The 20,270-nt window shown below is 58.3% G+C and overlaps 1 protein-coding gene across 12 annotated transcripts in view; it reads left to right on the top strand.

Annotated features, from left to right (window-relative positions):
* Positions 1-20,270, top strand: part of ELFN2 (extracellular leucine rich repeat and fibronectin type III domain containing 2) — a 90,127-nt gene that overhangs the window by 30,132 nt on the left and 39,725 nt on the right. For 7 of the 12 annotated variants that reach the window (XR_008622683.2, XR_008622681.2, XM_034948482.3 and 4 more), the window contains one exon: positions 7,895-12,955. The exons of 4 other annotated variants lie outside the window; for them this stretch is intronic. The gene's annotated coding sequence lies outside the window, so the exon portion shown is untranslated. Of the gene's footprint in view, positions 1-7,894; positions 12,956-13,714; positions 13,737-20,270 lie in introns of those variants that run through there. One more of the 12 variants, XM_034948484.3, reaches the window with a different exon arrangement.

The following is a 20,270-nucleotide window of genomic DNA, read 5'->3' as shown; positions in this document are numbered from 1 at the left end:
CAGTAAACTCGTTCCCCTCCTTGTGCTTAGGACGCTCCTGGATCCAATGTAAGAAGAAGTGGGCAGGAGACCAATGCCGATCTCTGGGTTCAGGTCAGCTGCTTGCTCTTGGAGCCTCAGTTTCCTCATTTGGAAGTGAGAGCCCCACGTCCCTACATAAGAAGGTCACGCGGGGCTCCCACAAGGCCAGCAGCGTCAGCTGACCTTGGGGTCTAGGCGAGGCTTCCGGCAGGGGCTCTGTCCACGTTCCCCCTCCTTTCCCTGTCCCTCTGCACCCGTCTGACCAGACTGTCCTGAGGGCAGGGCCAGCATGGGAGCCATGGTACTGGACGGCTTCCTGATGGTCACAGCAGCCAGAAGGAGCTGGGAGGCCTGGCTGTCATCAGTCATAATAATGGGCACACTCAGCGTGGTTGGGGGTGAGCGAGTGGAGACGGACGCCAGCTGGGAATTACATGCCTGGGGGCCTATGTTGTTCTTTTGTGTTTTCAATTTTCACTCCCTGGGTGCCTTCTCTGTGCCAGGCTTCTCACTGGGGGCACTGAGGGGGCACAGAGGGGCACGCCGTGCTTCCTGGCCCTCTGGAGGGGACACAGTGACCCTTCAGTGGGATGCCACTTGGAGCTGGTGAGCATGGGGGTGCTGTGGAGTGGAGTGGTGAAGCCAGACCAGGGATTCAAAGAAGGCTTCCTGGAGGAGGTGATGCCCGAGCTGAAGCTGGTAGGAGTTCACCGTGTTGGTGGTCACCCACCAAGAAGGAGCTTAGCCTCTAGCCCTGGGGCTGCAGGGAGCCCTAGAAAGATTTTGAGCAGGAGAGACAGCATCAGAGCTGCCCTCCGGAAGCCTCCCTCTGCCTGGAAAAAAAGGAGATCCCTGTGAGTGATAGGCAAGTGATGATAGTGGCCTGTCCTGGCATGGACTTGGAGGCTGGTCTGATCTTCATCTTCCAGTGGGAGAGGCAGGAGTTGACGGGAAAGCTGGGATCTGGGCCTGAGCAAGCAGGCAGGCAGTGGTGACCATGACTGAGCGCGATCTGAGCAGCCAGGGGCATGCATGAAGCCACCCTGGAGGAGAGGGCAGACGAGGGTGCCACAGGCCAAGGACAGAGCCTGGAGGAGCAGCAGTGGTTAGTGGGTCGGGGCAGGAAGGGGGCGCCTGGAAGGGAAGGGGGCGTGGCTGGGAGGCCGTAGGGCTCAAGGCTCTTGTCCTCTCTGGGTTCAGTTTCCTCACCTGCTGCATGACAGGGGCCTGGGTAGTGCTAAGGGATCTACCAGCTCTGACCTCCTTCAAAGTGCCCCAGAGGGTCTGAAAGTAGATGGCACAAGGTGTGCCCGCTGGGGGATCCTGGCACCCAAGCAGTTCTGCTCCTGGGGTTTGGAAATGAGTGCGCTAACAGAGTTGGCTTCTGCAGCATTTGCTGAGCCTCTTCTGCACGCTGGCCCCATGTTGGGGGCCGGGGACATGGTGGGGACACAGCCCTCGTCCCACCCTTGGGGTGTGCAATGCAGAAGCACCTAGAAAGCCAGGAGTGTTAGCTCACTTTCGGCAAACCCAATCTGAAAATTCAAGCTTTTGATGGGGAATTGGAGGCTGATACTTAGTTTATAAAATAATTCACAGGAAGCTTTCTTTAAATAGCAAAGTCTCTGGCGCATTTGTCCGTCTGTGAGTTCCTGGCTTGTCTTTGTGTTTTCCACGGTGTGCCTGAAATCCTAGGCCAGGTGCTCATCGGATATGGAATGTCTGGTTAGCTGGATGCAGCCCCTTCCGGGGGTCTCCAGCCCTCCGGTGGTAGCGGGTCCTCAGAGGTGCTGAGCCTCCCACTTAACCACCAGCTTCGGGTATCTGGGGGCTCAGCTGTGTCCGTGACCCTTCTTCTGGCTTCCTGTTGGGTCTGTGGTGCTTGTGCTGACAGCAGACAGGGACCTGCACCCTGCTTGTCCCCTGAGCCCTGAACAGGTGGCTCCCTGCCCCTCCCACCCTGGGCCTCCCTTGGTGATGCCCTGCACGCCAGACACTAGTTTTGCAGGTCTTTGCAGCCCACGGTGCCAAGCCCAGGACCTGGTGTGTGGTGGGCCCCTGGGTGCACGGATATTGTGCCAGTGCTGACAGGACCCCCAGGTTGTCTTGTCCACATCCCCTGCCCCCCGTGGGTGAGGAAGCCAAGGCCCAGGTAGAGAAGGACTTTGCTCAACTCCTGGCTGCCACAGAGCCAGCCAAGGGGTGCCTCTCTCCCTAGAGTGCCCCTGACAGCACAGGAGGCTGGGAAGGAGATCTGGGCAGAGCTAGAGGGGACAACACCTTGGTGTGCCTCAGGCCCTGCCGCTTCTTAGCTGTGTGCCTTTGGGAAGTGGCTTCACTGCTCTGGGCCTGATCCCTCGTGTCTCAGATGGGTAGAATAACAGTGCCCGTCTCCCAGGGCCGTGGAGGGGTTTTCATGAAGTGATTGATGTAAATGCCTACTTGGGTCTGGCGTGTGGTCGGCACTCGATTGATGCTCCTTGACTACTTCTAGGACGTTTCTTCTGGTGCTGGAACCAGGCACAGGCAGAGCCAGGTTTGAATCCCAGCCTCACCACTTACCAGCTGTGACGCTGTGAGGCCACTTTGTCTTTCTGAGCCTCCGTTTTCTCATCTGAGAAATTAATCCAACAATCTTTATTTATTTATTTTTGAGACAGAGTCTCACTCTGTCACCCAGGCTGGAGTGCAGTGGCGTGATCTTGGCCCACTGCAACCTCTGCCTCCTGGGTTCAAGTGATTCTCCTGCCTCTCAGCCTCCCGACTAGGGACTGTAGCTGGGACTACAGGCGTGTGCCCCCTTTCCCAGCTAATTTTTGTATTTTTAGTAGAGACGGGGTTTCACTATGTTGGCCAGGCTGGTCTCGAACTCCTGACCTCGTGATCCGCCCGCCTCGGCCTCCTAAAGTGTTGGGATTACAGGCGTGAGCCATTGCGCCCGGCCTGACGATCTTTATCTTGACACCCTGTAAGGTCGGGGGTGGGTGTTGAGTTTGCGGCAGCCAACCCAGTGCTCAGTCCCAGGCGAGGAGTGAAGAGTTCTTCATTTACAGCGTATGAGGCACTGTTGACAGTCACCACGGCCCGTGGGATGAAATTGCTGTCTGCACTCGATGGAGGCATTCCTTTAAGCTGCGGGATCGCTCTGCCTACTGTGTGCCGGGGCGGGACCTGCGGGGGAGGACTCACGGTGCTGGCCACTGCGGCCCCCTGACGGTCCACGGGGGCTGGACACTCACCAAGGAGTCATCCTGGGAGAGGTGAGGCTGCCCGGGAGGAGGGCGGGAGGGAGCCTGGAACAGGCGGCCGGGCCAGGCCCTTGAGGGGCCTTGACCTTCAGGAGGACGTCTGGCTTTAGCCTGGGAACTGTGGAAGCGGCTGAAAGGGTGTTAAGAAAGAGGCCTCGGTGAGTCCATAAAAGAGCACCCGAGCCGAACAGAGGAAGGGGAGGATCTTGGGGCACACTAGAGACCCTGGGAGGTGGGTGCTGCCATCCAGACAAGCTTGGACTGAGGGGCGGCAGCGGACACACAGGTGTGTGGCCTGGAGAGGTGTTGAGGTGGATGGGAAATGAGAGACGAGGGAGAGGGTGGAGTCAGACATAATTTGGATGATGAGACTGAGGCACAGAGAGTTTCAGTAAGGGGCTCACAGTCACACAGCCAGTGGGGCCAGGAGCAAAGGCTCCATCCCGGCATCTGTACGAGGTGGCAGCTGGGCCTGTGGACATCAGTCGCAGCCTGGTGTGCATGTTAGGTGGAGGTGGCAGGCGGGTCAGAGCCAGCAGGAGTGATGCTGGCGGTGGCATCATCACGCTTCATTTGCAGTGCTCCTTAGCGCCAGGCATAATGGAGATGGATTGGGGCATCTGCCAGCGAATGGGGGACCCGTTCCGTGTCGCCTGCAGCTCCATTAGGCAGAGATCGGGCCTATAAAGGAAGAGCTTGGGAAGAAGGTGCTGGAAGGAGCCAGGGCAAGAGGGTGGCCGAGTGCCGGGGCCTCCTGTTGGCACATGTGATGGGGACGCCCTGGGGACCCCGAGTCAGCGAGGCCTGGGTGCAGAGCCAGCTCCAGCCTGGCTTAGGGAGATGACTTGACCTCACTGGCCTCAGCTTTCCTATCTGTTAAGTGGAGGTTGATCTGAGGATGGGACCGTATGGGACTTAGCGCAAGGCCTGGGGCGTGGTCCAGGCTCAGGAAGTGCTGGGTGCTGTTATTATTACTGTTGTCCTCATCGATACTGTTGTGTGGCAGTTAGAGTCCAGCAACTGGTGGGGGGTGTCAGTTGTCCTCTCTGATTTGGGACGTGTCATGGTCTGCCAGGCCCAAGCCGAGTTAGCCCGGAGATGCTGCCCTCAGGATGATGGGCCAGTGCCAGGACCTGAGGCCCACTGACTGCAAAGCCCAGGCCCAGGCCCAGGTGTGAGTGGAGGCTGTTGATGGGGGAGCACAAGGAAACCTCCAGAGAGGATTGGCTTCCATTCTGGGGAGGGATTACGTGAGTCCAAGAAAGACATGCAGAGAAAGGACAAAGGATGAGACAGGGCCACCTTGATGAGGCCACGTGGTGGTCAGAGACCATCCTTTGCCTGATTTTACCAGGTAAACATGCAGGAGGCTCAGAGAGGGTGAGGGCCTGGCTCAAGGTCACACAGCAGCTGTCACTGGGAGCAGGCCTGCTAGCCCCGGGGCCTGGGTGCTGTCCCCCTCTGTGAAAGAGGGGTGTGATCATTTATCAGGGGAGTTTAATAATGAATGAAGTTGAAGTGTCTTTAATGCAGGCAGCAGGCCTGAAGTAATAAGGGACCCTGTATTAATTCAGAAGTTAATGAATATGCAGGTGTGTCTGAATGATTAATGGGGCTCCTGAAGGCCTTGGAAAGGGGTGCGTGAGCTGCTGCTGATGGAAATATGAATATTACATACATCTGGGAAGTCGGATAAACCAGGGAACAGATGGGCATTAACCAACCAGAGGTCTCTAGCAGCCACTGAGAGTGGAATATACAGATATGTGGGGGCAAATATACAGTGGCGTGGGGAGCACGCTCACTTTCTTGCAATGTGATCTTGAGGATGTCACTTAATCTCTGAGAGCCTTACTTCCCTTATCTGCAGAACGGGCATAAAAATAATACCTGGTTCTGGCCGGGCGCGGTGGCTCACACCTGTAATCCCAGCACTTTGGGAGGCCAAGGCGGGTGGATCACGAGGTCAGGAGATCGAGACCATCCTGGCTAACATGGTGAAACCCTGTCTCTACTAAAAATACACAAAAATTAGCTGGGTGTGGTGGCGGGCGCCTCTAGTCCCAGCTACTCAGGAGGCTGAGGCAGGAGAATTGCTTGAATCTGGGAGGCGGAGGTTGCAGCAAGCCCAGATTGCGCCACTGCACTCCAGCCTGGGCGACAGAGTGAGACTCTGTCTCAAAAAAAAAAAAAAAAAAAAAAAAAAAAGAGAATCCAACAAACAAACAAACAAAAAACACAACAAAAAACTGGTTCCTAGGATCCTGAGGATGAAATGTGAGAGAATCCCTTAACAAGGGTGGGCTCACTCTGAGCATCTCACAAACACAGGTGAGCCTTTTTAGAGACGAGGGCAGAGAAGTGGTTGAGGAGGGCCAAGGAAAGTCTAACGGTAGCAGTTAAATTCCCTTAAGATGGACGGTGCTTCTGTTGCACTGACAGCAAGAAGGAAGAACAACGATGAATGGCACTTTACAGTTTTTAAAGGGGAGTCGCCCGTTGGTTATCCTTTTCCTCCTCCTTGCAGCAGGTGCGTGGGGCAGAGGAGATGGGTCTTGGGGAAACTGAGGCTCTGAGGGGGCCGGTCACTGCCCATGTCACCCAGCCACGCGAGGGCCAGTTGGGCTCAGGCCCAGGTCTGCACCCCTTCCTCCTGAGTCTCAGAGGATGTGGGACCCACGCACTGCCTGGGAAGGCCCTTTCCAATATTTGCCAGGCCTGGGGCTGGGCACAGGTCATTTCTCAGAGCCTCAGTTTCTCTCCCTGTCATGTAAGGGTCTGTCTGCCGCTTGGGGTTGTTTTGAGGCTCTGATGAGGAAGTGGGACACTGTCCCTTCACCTATGCCTGGCCTTCGGGGAGTCCCAGACACCGTCCCTTTGATGGTCAGACTGCTGTATCAGCTGGACTTGTATCTGGGGAGTCGTGGGTGCTGAGCCACTTTAGCTGTGGGCTCTTGGGCATGTCTCTTGTCATTTCTCGGCCTCAGTTCCCTCATCCTTCAAGCAGGCATGACAGTGTGGCTGCCATGTGTGAAGTGTGCGGGGGCCTGGCACACAGCGGGTGCCGGCGCGGTGTGCTCCTCTGTTCCTGGGCCTCTGTCATGGCCCTGTGCGTGGTGGCTCTCTTGTGTTCCCAGGGTGATTTTCAGCCGTGGACGTGTACAGAGAGCCTACTGGGACGGTGCCGGGCCCTGGGTTTACAGGGTGAGTGAGACTGTCCACACTTGGTCTTTGTCCTCTACGAGGCTGTGGTCCAGGCAGAAGGTGGATATAAAACCGGTGTCCCTGTCATGCAACCTGGTATGGGGGTCGGGAGCCAGAGGATGGCCCCCACGCAGCCTTCGGTGGATAGGGAAAGAGATGCCCATTCATCTCCCTGTCATCCCCACCAGAGCCCCAACCAGAAGGCCTGGCTTTGGCTGTGGGTCCTCCACTTGCGGGAGGCCGTGCTCACAGCATGGCTGTTTGAATGGAGAGAGAGGGAATGAATGAATGGCTGGCTTCTAGGCTCCTTTCTCTGCCTCTTGTCAGCTCCAGGCTGGTGAGCAGGGGCATAGTCAAGCCCCTCACTTGACTGTCTCAGGTATCCGGGGTGATCCTGTTGTACATCCTTCTCTTCTCCCAGGTCTCTGCCTGGGCCTCCAGGGCCTCCCCCTGGGCCAGCCTGGCTGGGGTCAGAAAACTGTGTGTTGCTGGGTAAAGAACCTTCTGGCAGTCATGGTCATGGAGCAGCCTGCTGTTGACAAGCAAGGAAACCGAGGCCCAGAAGGGAGAGGGGTGGCGGGAGGGGGCAGGGCTGGGGTTAGAACCTCTGTCTTGGCTGTGCCAGGTCAGCCGCCCTGCAGTGACCAGCCTGGCCGTGTATTTATAGTCTCTACTGATCTATATTAACACCCAGGCCTGCCCAGGCCTTTGCAGCCTGTGGATCTGAGGATGCCTTTGAACCCTCTGGGGGGCTGTGGAATCAGAGCTCACCCCCATGGGGAGGGGAGAATGCGGCTTCTCACCCTTCCCTTCACAGCTCTGGGGCTCACGCTGGGCCCTTTGCCTGCAGAATCTTTGCCAGCCTGGGTAAGGTTTGGGCCACCCTTTGGTGGGTTCAGCTTCTTCGTCTGGGGTTCATTATCACGCCTTGCTTCCCTCTGGCTTGGCAGGGAGGCCGTGTGTACAGCATGAGATCAATGCATGGGCTGTGTGGCCTTGGGCAAGCCAGGCCCCTCTCCAAGCCTCAGTCTCCTCATCTGTAGAATGGGCATCATTCGCACCCGACTCTCCTGTGTCAGGCGCTGGGCACTCCATGCTTGTGAGCTGGGGGTTACTGTTTACACTCCTCACATCTCTCTGGTCCTCATCACAAGCAGTCCTCAGAGCCTGGAGGAACCGGAGTGTCATCTCCATTTGACAGATGAGGCCAGTGAGGCCCTGCCGCAGCGTGACTTACCAGAGCCACGCTGCCTGTTGGGGCAGAATTCGGACTCATCTAAGTCTGAACGTTCCAGCTTCCCAGGCCCCCTCCCCAGGGCCCATGGGCTCCTTGGGGCAGGCCAGGTTCCTCACCCCGCCAGCTTGGTTCCCACCCCCCCGGTCCTGGGGAGAGCTCCACTAACTCTATGCTTTTCTTACAGAGCAGAGACGACTGGCCGCCCTGAGCGCAATTCAATTCAACAGACATTTACTGAGTGCCTACTATGCGCCAGGCCTTAGGCTGGGCACTGGGGGAGGGACGCAGACAGGAAGACAGGGTCCTGTCCTCAGGTAGCTCCAGGCGGGGGAGGGGGCATGGAGAAGACAGGCAAGGGCTAAACAGCTCAGCACCAGGAGGGAAGCTGCTTGGTGGGCTGGATGCAGCAGAGACCCGGGTTCAAGTGCATCACTGGAGAGCTGCTGTTCCTCGTCCGCACCTCAGTTTCCCCTACTTGTAAAATGGGGGAGATGATCTCTAGGACCCATCCAGGATTCCAAGGGCTATACCTCGGGGTTGTGGGGGCAGAGCAGGGGGGTCACCCTGCAGAAGGGAGATCTCCAGAGGCTTCTCAGAGGAGGAGGCATAAGGTCTCGGCCCAGGGGATGGGGACAGGTGGGAATGGGTCCCAGGGTTAGTACCAGCTAATCGCTAGTGAGTAACGGCCTGGTGGATATGGGTGTGGGCGTGCCCTCAATTCCATAGGGTTGCGGGGGGACATGGTGGGCTGTGAGCTTAGAGAGGGAGAGAGGGGTTCTAGGGCCACAGGTTGGGGTGTGAGCTCTATTCTGGGGCCAGTGGGAGCCATTGTGGGCTGTTGAGGGAGAGTCAGGAACAGCTGGTCCTGCTCTGTCTCACCCTCTTCTCTCTCCCTCTCTGGGGCACACTTCAGGATCACATTCCCATAGAACCTTGCAGCCATGTGGCCTTGGCAGCACCTGCACTGTGCCAGGCACTGTGTACATTAGTCCTCATTGCGGCCCCAATTCACAGAGGAGGATGCCGAGCTCTGAGAGGAAGCTCTTGCCCAAGGTCATAATCTGACCCCCAAGCCCCGCATGCTTCTCCCACTACCTCCCCCTGAAAGAGTTCCTATTCTCTGTGACCTCTCCCATCCTGGGGACGGCCCCCACAAAGCCCCGGGGAGTGCCTGCCAAGGGCAATGCAGTTGGGTTTGGAGGGTGAGGTCAAGAAAATCCCAGATGTTAGCAGGACTGGCTTTCTCCAAGACCTGAGTTTCTGCCCTATCAGCCACCCTCTGGGATAGAGAGTGAGGCGGGGCTCCTTCCCACTTTACAGATGAGAAGACTGAGGCCCTGAGAGTCATGTGGCTAGTCCAAGGTGAAACTCAAGGGAGTGACAGCCTAGGCTAGAAGCTGGTCTCTTTATTGCCCAACCGAGGCTGGAGGGAGGCTGAAGTCCCCTGAGATCTGTGCAAAAGCTGACCCCTCCCCGACCTCCCCAGGGAGCAGAAGAGCCCAGAAGAGCATTGGAGTCACAGACCTGGTTCAAATCCTGGTTTTGTCTTTTGCATGAACTGTGTGATCTGAGCAAGTCATGAATTACTTGGAGCCTCGATTTCCTTATCTATATGAGGGCGGCGAGCTGGCCTCCTTCACTCAGCCATGAACAAATATTTATTGAGCACCTACTAGGAGAAGCAGGACCCTTCCTCGGGGAACTCAGTCCAGAGGTAGCAGCAGCAGTTATGATTCCGGTTGTGATGGAGGAAGCGCAGGGGGCTGTGGGGACCCACAGGAGAGATCCCGGCCAGGTTGGAAGAAGGCAGGCAGGTAGGAGGGCAGAACAGGCAGCGGCTCCCACAAGACCATGTGGGCTGGGCTCTGGATGCTGTTGGAATTTTCCCAGATCAGCCCGAGCCAACGAAGACTTTTCAGCAGGGAGTGCCATGCTCAGGTTGATGTTCTAGAAAGTTCATCTTCTGCTGGGTGGAGGGGGCATGGAGTGGGGAGGTAGGGTTAGAGGTAGAGAGACCAGCAGGAGCAGTAGGGGGAGGCGGCGGCACCAAGGCGGGACTAGGGGCAGGTGGGGAGGTGTGGGTGCCTCTCACCGTGTCTGGGAACTGGGAGAGAAGCAGGGGAGGAGGGGGAAGGGGCCGTGGGAGATGAGTCCAGCTGTGGAGGTGGACATGGACGAGTTTCAGGTGCCAGGGAAGGGCCCCGGAGGCAGCTGGGTACGGTGATTTGGGTGTGGTCAGCCCAGAGCTGACATTAGAAGCCTTGGGAGGGGTTGAAGGGCTCTTGGGGTAGGGGAGGGGGAAGCGGGTTTGAGAGAGGCCGTGAGCAGGGACCAGGACATCAGAGGAGGCCACTGCTTGGCTTACAAGCAGAGGAGCCCGAGGGGCCGCGGCCTGGGAGGTTGCGGGAAAGCAAAGCTGCAGGTCCCCAGCCCAGGAAGAAGGTGGCAGGACTTAGGTCTGCGGGGAGATTTCAGAAGGTGACATGTCAGGCGCTGTGCCTGGCACCAGCGCGGACGAGGTGCCCAGGAGGGTCAGCTCCTGCATCTTTTCACCTGAAGGCAGAAGCTTAGTCTGTCCCTTACCCTCCTGAGGAGGATGAGGAGGCTACAGAGGGGGAAGGTGTCGGGGAAGGAGGAAAAGGGGAAAAACATTTGCATGCATGACAAGGCTGAAGTGAGGGAGAGAGAAAGGGGGAGAAAGAGGAAAATAAATTACCATACACCAGGATCTTGTTATTCAAGCTAATTTTCAAAGGACCACAGCTGTCACACTGAGATAATTCGTTAATTATAACAGCCATTGTGCTTTGGCGATGGGAGAGAAACCGAGGCCGGGGAACAGGCTGAAGGTGGGGGTGGGAGCAGGCTATTGGGGGGCCTGGACATCAGAGAGGGGACAGGGACAGAGGCAAAGAGGGGTGTGTTGCCCTCGGGACTGAAAGGAAGACAGGCCAGGCCCCATCCTTCCTCACTGTCATTGTTGCGGTGGGTAATGAGGTTCTCCTGCCTGCCTGGCGTGTGCCACGGTGCCACGCGCCAGACCCCCACAGCGATACCTGCAGGAGGCAGCTTCCTGGAGCTGTGACCCTGCCCAGACCCTGGCCTGTGGCCATCCCCTCCATGGCCCTCTGAGCTGGTGCCCTTCTTGTCCCACTTTACAGAAGAGGAAACCGAGACCCGGGAAAGATTAGCTTGCCAGGACCATGGGGTGAGGTGGCGTAGCCTGGATTCGAGCTGAATGTGGACCCTGCGCTTCGGCAGCACGTCAGGGAGGGCCGGTCTTGGTGGACTGGCCACGCGGAGTTGGTGGCCACAGGAGCCGTCACATAGATAGCCTCACGTTCGGGCTGTGGTTTCTGCCCAGCCGGCGGCCCTCCCCGGGGAGTTTCCGGGGCTCGATGTCGACCCCTCTGCACTGACAGAGCCTCCTTGTTCTCTGCTGCTGCAGCTGCAGGCCCCCCGTGGCCTCAGAGGCGGCCGTCAGTGTGGGCTGGACCCTCCCACCTCCTCTAGAGAAAGCTGGTCTCAGGGCCAGGGGGAGGGAATTTGGGCCACCCCAGCTGGTGTCCATACTGACCCCTTGCGATCGCCTGGTTAGAGGTTCTGAAGCGACAGAAGCTGAATGGGCTGTGGCCTCAGGAGGGGTTTCTCAGCCTGGGCCTAGAGGGCTCCAGGACCCTGGGTGCTGGGCCATGCTAGGGACAGGGGGCTGGGGGCGTGGCAGGCAGGTATCCCAGTCCTAGGTGAGCAGAGTGAGGGAGTCCATGGGGAGAGGGGTGGGACCAAGGAGCCATTCCAGAAACCCCAGGGCCCCTTGGTGAGCTGTGGTGTGGCTTCAGGAACTCGGGTCTCCTGGTGTCCACAGCGGCCATGCCTGGAAACAGCACCTAGGCTAGGCCAGCTGGCAGTGTTCTGTGGGGTGGGAATAATGTTTGGGAGAGGGTAACCCTCAAACCCCAGTAGGAGCCCCAAACTTGACCCAGGCAGGGTTGTTGGCAGGGGAGAAGTGGGCCCCACAAGGTGACAGGTGGGCCTGGGGTGGCTGTGTGGGAACTCCCTTGGTTGGGGACCTCTCCCCAGTGGGGCCGCTTGGAGCCAAGGGGAAGCTGTCAGAGGGTCAGGACGGCTTAAAGTCCTGTAGAATTGGTGACCCACAGAGGCCAAGACACAGGAGACTTTTAGGACCAAATAAATGGTAGATACATCCTAGAATCCTTGAGCCCCAGACTCATAACTGGAGACCTCCCTCCCCAAATGACAGATCCATGCTGTTAGTATCCTGGTGCTAAAACCCAGGAGCCATGGGTCAGGAGGATAGGGGAGGGGGGCTCGAGGTCAGGCAGGGGTCAAGTACAGGAGGCAGGGATCGGGGCACCCTTGGGTCCCAGGCTGAGAGGCTCATAGGAATACCCCTGACAGGCTGGGTTTCTACGTGTCCCCACTCTGGGGTCCCCCCTTGTTGCTGGCCTCATAAACTCCAGTGTGCAGGGGTCAGCTGGCCACCTAAACCAGAGAGGCAGGGAGGAGGTTGGATGCTGCCCCGGCCTGTGCCACTGCTGTGCCTCCGGGGCTGCAGACCCAGGGAAGCCAGATCTTCCCTGTATCTCAGTGGATTCCAGAAATGAGGATTTTTGATATAAAATCTGCCAAGTTTTCAATATTGGCAACTGATTAAAAAAATGTGAAAACCACCAACCAGATGAAACAGGATCCCACAGCAGCTCTTGAACGGAGCCTGGGGCCGTGGAGGCTGGAAGCCACTGCGTAGCAGTTGTGAGGCCTCAGTTTCCTCATCTGCAAAGTGGGAATAGTGATAGTGCTTTTAAGATGTTTAAAGTTGGCTCAGGATTAAATGAGTTAATATGGGAAGTGCGGAGGCCCAGCCAGTGCAAGCACTGAAGACTCTTTTCATCTTGTCGGAGGCCGCCCATCCCTCCCCGGGCTACCTCTCAGGGGCCTTCGCTCTCCGACACTGGAGCCTCCATTTCCCCCTTGCGGTCCCCACATGCACTGCCCCTGTCTTGGGACAGCCCTGAGGGTACTGGAGGGCAGGGAAGCGTTCGCCCCTTGGGACCCTGGAGGAGGAGCAGGTGGAGGAGGCAGAGCCAGGAGGGCGGGCCTAGCCGGCGCCTGGTACATAGTAGGTGCTCCATAAATGTTTATTGAATGAATGAATGGAGGCCATGCAGGCAGAGGCAGCCGTGCTGCGCAGGCACTGGTGAAAGAGCGGGTCCAGTGGACACTGGTGAGTAGTGCCCAGGGGCTGCAGCTGAGGGGGCCAGCAGGGGCCGGGGGGAGGCGAAGGTCAGGTCGGGAGAGGGCAGGGGTCGGGAGTGGGAATTGGGGTCAGGTGGGGAGAGGGCAGGGGTTGGGAGTGGGAAGTGGGGTCAGGTGGGGAGAGGCCAGGGGCTGGGTGGGGAGAGGGTAGGGGTCAGGTGTGGGAGGCAGGGTCAGGTGGGGGAGGCAGGGTCAGGTGGGGGAGGCAGGGTCATGTGGGGGAGGCAAGGGCAAGAGGGGAGTGGCTAGAGGTCGCGGGGGGTGGGGAGGTGGGGTCAAATGGGATGAGGCCAGGGGTCAGGTTGAGAAGGTGGGATCAGGTGTGGGAGGCAGAGTCCATGGGGGAGGTGGGATCCAGGGGAGGAGAGGTAAAGGCCAGGTTGGGGAGAGAAGGGGTGAGGGAGGCAGTCTCCTGAGTAGCTTGGAGGATTCTGGGAAAGCCAGGAGGTGGGTTTTTAATACAGGTCATCCTTGGCTGTGGGACAATCCTGTCCTCAGGTGCCTGGTGGTGGGTGGGCTGGGGTGGGGGTTTGCCAGGGAGTGGGCCCTGCTCACGGGCCATGTGGTTACAGCTGCCCCTAGAACCAGGTTCAGGTGTCTCCTGTCAGGCCACGGGGTGGTTTGCCACGGCCAAGACCTTTGGTAAAACCTTCCACCCCCTGCCTCTCTCCTTCCACCAAGGCCTGGACATGGAGTAGGTACTAAAGATGACTGTGGCACCCTGTGAGCAGGGGAGGCACGGGGACCAGGTGAGCCATGCGGGGGTGACACGGTGGGCAGGTGACAGGGCTTTGGGGTGGCCCCAGCAAACCAGAGACACGTGTGTACTGTGGTTTTCCTCCAAACAGATGAGGAAACTGAGACCCAGGGAAATGAGGTGCTGACTTGCCTGAGGTCACACTGCGGCCCAGCGGCCCAGCCCCATGCCCCTTCTTTGGCTGAGGTTATGCCTGGAGATGCGCGTCCAAAGCACCAAGGCCTTGCAGAGACCCTGATGCCTTGGCTGTCAGCTGTTGGTGCTGTGTCGTTCTTGTTAAGCTCTTTTGAGTAAGAAGGCAGCTTAGTGAAGGGGAGGCAAATCTGTCTGCCCCAGGGCCAGGGGCATAGTAGGTGTTCAGGGAATACATGTGGAACGCGTTAAGAAACGTGGGCGGGTGTGCAGCTGCTTGGGCAGCATGCCTCACCCAGCCCAGGGCTGAACTGCAGGCAGGGCCCCTAGCCTGGGCCCAGTCCCTGTTTCCCTGTGACACAGATGCAGTCATGGCCTGCTCACCCAGTGCAGAATGACACAGAGCCCGGAGCAGGTGCCAAAGCAGTGAGGGGCAGGAGCCAGCTCCCCCGGGACCCAGAGCAGCTGGTGTGCAGGGCTGAGACTAACAAGACATGATTGAATGGGGGTGGACGAACACCCAGCACCTCGGAAGAGACCTAAACAGATACTGCCCAGAGCTGCCCGTGGACCTTGTGAGGGCACCAGGGCTGCCTGGCCGTGTGTGTGAAGGGGCCTAGAGGTTTGGTTGACATCTAGGACAAGGTGAGGACAGGACGCTGGTGCCTCCTTACTCTCACTGCATGAACAGAAGCAGGGAGCCCAGCCGAGGGAGGTGGAGGCTTCTGGAGCTGATCCTGCTCTGAACGCATCGGCACTGGTGCTTGGCTCCAGGCGACACGTTGTAAGAGGGACCCTGACAGCAAGCATGACCCGGGCAGCTGTACCCAAGGGCAGGAGGGACTTGACACCACAGCGAAGGAAGAGCAGGTAGAGGACGTGGTGCTGTTTAGCTTGGATAAGCAGAGTGATAACAGACCAGGAGATGTCAGAAGGGTCTTTATGGGGTACTGGCCTCGTCCCTAGTGGCTCCAGAGAGCAAGGTGGCACCCATGAACAGAAGCACAAGGAACCAGACTTGGCTTCGTAATAGAAGAAGAAATTTCTAGTAATCAGAGCTGTTCGAGAAGGGAATCAGGGCCAGGTACCGTGGCTGGGTGTAATCCCAGCACTTTGGTAGTCGTGGGCGGGTGGATCACTTGAGCTGATGAGTTCAAGACCAGCCTGGGCAACGTGGTGAAACCCCATCTCTACCAAAAATACAAAACAATTAGCTGGGCGTCGTGGCATGCGCCTATGGTCCCAGCTACTTGGGAGGCTGAGACACGAGAATTGCTTGAGCCCTAGAGGCAGAGGTTGCAGTGAGCCGAGATCGTGCCACTGCACTCCAGCCTGGGTGACAGAGCTAGCTAGAGTCTGTCTCAAAAAAAAAAAAAAAAAAAGGCCAGCGTGGTGGCTCACGCCTATAATCCCAGCACTATGGGAGGCCGAGGCGGGCGGATCACAAGGTCAAGAGCTGGAGACCATCCTGGCCAACGTGGTGAAACCCCGTCTCTACTAAAAATACAAAAATTAGCTGGGCGTGGCGGCATGCACCTGTAGTCCCAGCTACTCAGGAGGCTGAGGCAGGAGAATCACTTGAACCTGGGAGGCGGAGGCGGCAGTGAGCAAAGAAAAGGAAAAAAAAAAAGGAGAACCAGTAGCTTTAGGTGGGCGCTGAGAGCCCTGTTACTGGAGGTCTGCAGGTGACGGGACATCATCTTCCAGGGAGGAGCCTTGGAAAGTCTGCTGCTTCCACTAGCTCAGGCTGGCCTGGGTTCTTGGCTGTGTGGTCTTGGGTGCATCACTGCACCTCTCTGAGTTTCAGTTCCTTGCCTGTAAAATGGGAGGCATAAGGACGGCTGTGAAGCTAAAAGGAAGGCTCGGCACGTTTTGTGCCCCATCATGAGCACCCCATCACAGGGGGGGCTTCTCCCTCTGATATTGAAGATTCTTTTTTTTTTTTTTTTTTTTGAGACGGAGTCTCACTCTGTCGCCCAGGCTGGAGTGCAGAGGCGCGATCTCGGCTCACTGCACGCTCCGCCTCCCGGGTTCACGCCATTCTCCTGCCTCAGCCTCCGGAGTAGCTGGGACTGACTCAGCCGAGTCAGGGGATCCAGGATCTCCCCACCATCCCTAGCCTGGAGCTCTCACTCCACACAGCATGTCCTGAGAACCCGCTGTACGTCTGACACTGTTCTAGGCATGGGGGTTACAGCAGTGAACAAAGTCAAATCCTGCTTTGCTTTTCTGCTGGGGGTGGGGCAAGGCAGGGCGATGATGAAGAATTAAGTGACGTCAGGTAGTGCTGGCTGCTGTCAGGGGACCGAAGCCTGGGTTGGGTGAGGAGTGAGTTATCTCAGACTGGGGGGCTAGAGAAGGTGGGGGTCAGAGGCAGGGAGTGGTTGAGCAGAGATCTCAGTGAGGTGGATTATGGGGATTCTGGGGGAAGAACATTCCAGGCAGAGAGAAGAGCAAAGGTCCTGGGGTGGGGAGTGTGCCTAGGGGTTTGAGGAGCACAGCTGGCCTGGAATCAGTACTTCCTGATTGATGGAAACATCGAAATCTCTCGAGGCTTGTGGACAACTCCCCCTTGCACGCTTTCCTCTGACAGGGGCAGAAAACCCAGTAGACTGGCTCAGTGCATGTCCCGCCCCTGCCATGGTCCCAGCCCTTTGGAGGGAAGCCGGGGAGGAGAGAGCCTCTGTCTTCTCATCTGTAAGATGAGGCTGACAGCACCAGCTGTGTGGGGTTGATATAAGATTCGAGGAACATCAAATGTCAGACACAAAGGAGCATTGGATAAGGGGTATATGACTGTCTTAGAGGCCAGGAGACTGAAGCCCAGAGGAGTTAGGTAATGTGCCTGATGTCACACAGCTCAGCATTCAATCCCAGGACCCTTCCCCGCACCATCTATGCCCTGCAGTAAGGGCTCATTGCGCTGGAAATCCAAAAAGTTAACTTACCGAACGGTAGTTCCATGGTGAAGGTATAATCCTCCCATTTTACAGACAAGGAACTGAGGCCCAGGGAGCTCCATGACAAGGGAGCTCCAAGGAGCTCTAGGCAGTGAAAAGACTGGTGTTCAGACCCCCAGCTTGAGTCTCTTCCCCGGGGGGTGGCAGGCTTTGTCCCTGAGGGCAGAGTTCCTGTCCTGGTGCTAGGGTTCCAGCAGCAAGGGGTGAGGCAGCTGCCTACCTGAGAGATCTGGCTGGGCCCCAGGAGTCCTTGGTCCTCCTAATCCTCAGTAATGGCAATGACACGGATGGTGACAATGACACCTCCGGGAGCCTTGGCCAGCCTGGCTCAGGGAAGAGCCTGTGCCAGGGCTTATGAGCTGCTGCAAATGAGATTTCCCTGGCCGAGCCTCACGTCCCTGCTCCTGGGAGGCCAGGACACAGACTGCGCTTCCCCCAACCTGCTCCTGGAGCTGACGGGTGTCCCTGCAAGAGTGTGGCCACACAAGCGGGAGCCTGGGGTGGTGTGTTTGTGGGGCCTCCTGCCCTGGACTGAGCGTGTGTGTCTCTGTCATGTCTGGGATTTCGGGGGAACTCTGGAGCTGGGTGGTACTCACCTTGCCACACGGGGAGAAACTGAGGCTCGGAGAGGGCCTGCAGCTTACCTGGGTCTCAGAGCTGGTTGGGCCTGCATCTTCCCTGCTGACCTCCGCTGCCTGCATCCCCAGCTGGCCTCGCTCTGTTCACCCTCTCACCCAGCCTGGGGAGTTAGCCCAACCCCCCTCAACCCCTCCCACATGCCGCCGTGCAGTGGGGGCTCTCCCCGGGTCGGGGGTCCAGACGCTCCCCTGACAGGGAAGCTTGGGAGTCAGCCTATAGCGGGGGGCTGAGAGGATGTGACCCGGAGGTTCAGCAAGCCTGAGTCCAGGGGAACCCTGATCTTGGGTGATGAGGGTTGTGAAGAAATAACTATAAAACCCCCATTAACAACAGCGGCTGTCATTCACAGAGGCCAGGCGCTGTGCCAGGCTTGCCCTCCGAGGGGGGGCAGGGGTGGGACTGAGCCAGGACTCCTTGTCTTCTCAGTTCTGAGTCCAGAGAGGGGCCCGGGACCTAGGAGCACCCGGGCGGAAAGGGCACAAACCCAGCGGGATCACTGGGCAGCTGACTAACCGGAGAGGGGAGGCATTTGCCGAGAGTGACTTTGGGGTCTGCGGTCCTGCCCAGCTCTGAACTGAGACCCCTGCACCACCAGCTCTGCCCTCAGAGCAGCAAGTGCTGTGAGGTCTCACTGACTCTCCTCTCTGCCCATGAATGTCCCCATGAGAGGGGACGTCCTACAGCATGCAGCCTGCAGACCGGGAGCCCCCGATAACAGCATGCACCCTGGCTGTGCAGCTGTTTCTTCTGTGGTGGAAGGAGAGAGTGCCCCTTAAAGAGAGCTGGTGGTGGGGCACTTGGGGCCTGAAGGGGGAAAAGCTCTAGGGGAGGGGTCCAGTCAGGCCAGGGCACGGGAGCCCTGCTCTTTGCTGGAACATGCCACCCCCCAATGCCTGCTTGCCTGCATGGCCGCACCCCTCCTGGGCTGTGCCACCGGGCTCTGGGCAGAAGAGGCCTCTGCGCCCCACAGCTGCTTCCACTGCTCCCCTCTCCCTCTGGGCTGGTCACAGGCTGCATTCTGGTGGTTCAGCCAGACCAGGTGTCAATTGTCTCCCGGGCCTCTGGGCTGTGGGAGGGAAGCAGGTGCCCGTGTCCCCCACGCCCCCCATCTATCATCTAGATAGCTCACTGCCGTCGGTGCCTCTGTCTCAGACGCGCTTTCTCCTTTTCTCTCCTCCTCTGTCTGTCTGCTCGGCTGTCTTGATATTTTTGCTTTTCCACCATTCTCAGTCCTCACCTCCTCCCTGCAGCACCCCCTTCCTCCCGTCTCTCACCACCTGGGTATGTGGGGTGCTGCCCTGTCCCCCCTGCTGTGTGTGTGGGAGGACCACCCTCATGGGAGGAGGGGAGGGGCATGACCTTGGCCATGTGACCACTGGACCCTTAGCCTCAGACCTGAGAGGACAGGCTGCTGCCCCCACCCCCCACACCTTGAGTGCGTGAACAGCTGGGCTGGGGGCCAAGTGCTGCTGTCAGCGCCTTCTCTGCCTTGGCCTCTCTGTACCCTCCCTGGCTGCGTCAGGTCTCCACGGGTGGCAGGCAGGCAGCCCGGGATGGGGACCGGGCAGCTGACGCACCTGGGACAGCACAATGGGAGCCTCCTCCCAACTCCGTCTGAGTCATGGGGGTGGGTGGGAGCTGGGCCCAGCCCAAGCCATCCTGGAGACCAGGAGAAGAGGAGAGAGGGCCACAGGCAGGACACTTTGAGGTTCAGGTGGGCAGAGCTTGGAGTGGCTGGGCTTGGGGCACGGCGGGCCTCTGTCCACCCTGGACTGTTTGGGAAGAGCTGGTGGGGGGACTAGCTCCCCTCCCACGTGGGCCTCTTCTCCCATGCCCCTCCACGCTCAGCCTCTTCGCATCCTTTGGCAGGGCCTGGGCTTTCCCAAGGCTCCAGACAGCTTGGCTTTGCCCAATACCCTGGGTCTGGCTGTAGGGATGCTGGTTTGAGCAACTCAGATGTGAGGAGAGGGGCTGGAGTTGCATGTAGGCACACACACGTGTAGAACACACATGTACTTAAACATGCCAACTATAACATAGATGGGTGCTTGCATTCTCTGGGATGTCCCCGACACACATACCTTCCTGCCCCTCCACACACAAGCACATGCCCCCGAAGCTGATGCATAGGACGTGTGCACACGCGCCTGCCCGCCCATCCTTGACTTGTACACGTCAGCACACCCCTGCATCAGCACTCTGAGCCACCTGTGTGTGCACCTGCATACAAATGCGGTCCCCAGACATTCCCCGATGAGGAGGAGGGACTGCATTGGAGCAGACGAGGGTTCTCTGACAGGCCGGCTTGTGGATCTCTGAAGTGGCAAGCATGGAGACTCCGCCTCTTCCAGTACAATCTTGCTACCTGCGGGAGGGGAAACTGAGGCTCAGAGGGGGTAGAACTGGCCTGGGATACCCCAGGAGCCAGTGGCCGTGCTGGACGGGGGCCAAGGTCTCTGCAGCCCTGAGACCTTTGCATAGCACAGCCAAGGACAGAGCTGCTGTCTGCTGCCTGGGCACCCCTTCCTGCCTGGCTGCCTTGTGGTGCCCCCAAGCTGGTTCTGTAGTGACTGGGGAGGTGTGAGGCTGGCCTCAGAGGTCCAGATCATCACAGCCTCTGACGGCCTCTGACGTAGCATCAGCCTTTAGTCCAGCGGGCCGTCTGGACTCCCTGTTCACCTATCACCATCCCCACCTCGGACTCCTTGTGGGATTAACCCCCGACCCCGCACCCATTTCCCTTTCCTCTGTTCCAGCCCTCTGGGGCTCAGTGCTGTAAATTGGTTTTGCTTTAA

This window comes from Pan paniscus, chromosome 23, assembly GCF_029289425.2.
Source record: "Pan paniscus chromosome 23, NHGRI_mPanPan1-v2.0_pri, whole genome shotgun sequence".
NCBI classification, from domain to species: domain Eukaryota; kingdom Metazoa; phylum Chordata; class Mammalia; order Primates; family Hominidae; genus Pan; species Pan paniscus.
The sequence above is the reverse complement of the archived record's forward strand: the minus strand, read 5'-3'. Positions and strand labels throughout refer to the sequence as shown.